The sequence below is a fragment of the Otolemur garnettii genome, unplaced genomic scaffold (assembly GCF_000181295.1).
Source record: "Otolemur garnettii isolate 467f Iridium unplaced genomic scaffold, OtoGar3 scaffold00248, whole genome shotgun sequence".
NCBI lineage: Eukaryota > Metazoa > Chordata > Mammalia > Primates > Galagidae > Otolemur > Otolemur garnettii.
The window spans coordinates 1,367,627-1,369,855 of NW_003852643.1; the positions used below are offsets into that span (position 1 = coordinate 1,367,627).

Consider the following 2,229-nt stretch of genomic DNA (forward strand, 5'->3'; position numbering starts at 1 on the left):
CTGTACTACAGCATACCATACCACAAATGCTGCATTGAATTCATAATCATATATATTTTTAAAGTAGTTAATTTTATATGTTCAAGGAAGCATTAAATCAAGCCTGTGCTTTGATTCTGTGAGCCCAAATTTACTTATTAAGGAAGATAAAAGCAAGCTATGATCCATGTACCTGTATGAAAACTAAAGGCTCAAGGTTAATCAGATTGTAGTTTTTGAATTCCTACAGCCTAGAGTTCAGTAATCACAGGCCTTTTAGGTCCTTCTGGATGTCCCACGGGGTATCTGAACTTTTCTTGAACTGAGAAACCTCTTCATCCTTTAGCTTCTGGTTGATGACACTAGTTAATCCCCAAGCACTGAGGATGCATGGAAGGCTCAGGAATAATTAATTCTCAATGCTGTACATCCCCTTCACCATTTTCGATACTGGGTGAATCCTAGATAAGTTTTTCAGCATGCATTCAAAAAGATCAGCTACATTTAATCCAATCACCCAATTAGTGTATCTTTTTGATTGATGGCTTCATAGTCACTCTCAACCACCATCTTATGTACTTCTTTCCAATTTTCACTACCATTGTCTGTTCCCATTTCTGAATTCAATTCCTGGAGAGAAACACATGCCACATTCAATCCACTCCACACAGCCACACCTGAGTTGCCATGTTCTCTCAGAATCTATCCGTGGCAGCTGCTGGGATGAATGGCAAGTTTTTCAGCCATAAGATAGTGAAATCTAGCAGAATCCAGGTTACATCCACTTCCAATCACATGATGTTTGGGTAATCCACTTAGTTTCCAGGTAACCTATGTAAGAATGTCCACTGGATTGGAAACCACAATTATGATGCAATCAGAACCATACTTGACTATCTGAGGAACAATGAACTTGAAGACTTTAACATTTCTCTACCAAACTGAGATGACTCTCCCCTTCTTGCTGAGGTATGCCTGCAGTTATCACCACTATTTTGGAATTGGCAGTCACAGAGTAATCTTTATTTGCCATAATTTTAGCTGTCTGAAGAAAGAAGCTCTCATGCTGCAGATCCATCATTTCTCCCTTAAGTTTGTCTTCCAGTATAGTAGACTGAGCACCATTAATGTATAAAGCTATCATTTAATAATTAAAAAAAAAAAAGAACAGTCACTGGTACTTGAGGGAAGCCCTGGGAGAAGAACAATCCCCCAGCTAGTGTGGAGATGTTTCTCAGTCTGGAGACAAGCCCTCAAGCAACTAAGTGCTCTAAAGAAATAATATCATGCTCATTAGCAAGCAGTTGTTGGACTTTGAACATTTGTAGTGCATCAGGATGGTAGCCATTGGGAAAGAGCACGACTTAAGGATGCTTAAGCACATAGTCCTCATACGTGGGGCTCTCCCACACCTGTTGTATAGCGTTTCAATAAATAGCTGCTGCGGAGGTAACTCAGAGCGCTCCTGCAGCCATGAAGGAGGTTACTCATGGCTTGGCTCTCCTGCACCTCTGGGGAATCCACTGCTTGCAAGTTTGTACTTTCAGTCTGCATACTGGCAGTTTTGTTCAGGTGGTGCGGCGTGGCCAAAGTTGCACCAACATTCCAGAACATCTACAAAAGGAAATTCATCAGCCAGAGACTTCCCCAGAATGCTGATATCACACGCCATGCCAACTTGTCCAACACCTACTATAGTGATCTTATTGTTTGGGACCACTGCTGCTTCTTCTGTAACTGGTGCAAAGAGTTTTTCCTTAAGAGTTTCCATTGTGCACAGGAGGGTGAAGGCTCACTAGTGGCTGCAAAAGTCCAGCGAAGGCAATGTTAGCTGTGTCGACTTCATATTCATATTGAAATACACTAATTAAAAGCAAATTAAGACAAATTTTCCTTGCTATAACAGTTTTATAGTATTATCAAACAGTTTTGTAAATGTAGTGTATAATTTTAGTTAAATGGCAGTCAATACACTTTTTTAGTTCACTACCACATTTTTTTTTAACTTCAAGTAACACTAACACTTAAAAATGTTACAGAGAACACATGGAAACCATAGAAGTGATGTTTGAAGCATCAGCTTACTGACAACTCAGCTGGCCAGGTTGTGAGCCAGTTGCTTCAGTTCCAAATAACAAGGAGTTTACTATTTTTGTATCAGAGTCTTATTCTAAGTTGGTGTAAAGGAAGACTTCAGACTGGGAAATTTATAAAGAAAAAAAGGCTTATTTGGTTCATGATACTACTGGA

The 2,229-nt window shown here is 39.7% G+C and overlaps 1 pseudogene; it reads right to left on the reverse strand.

The window, feature by feature from the left end:
* Positions 1-244: 244 nt before the first annotated feature.
* On the reverse strand, positions 245-1,750 carry LOC100943309 (annotated as a pseudogene).
* Between the last annotated feature and the right edge of the window lie 479 nt (positions 1,751-2,229).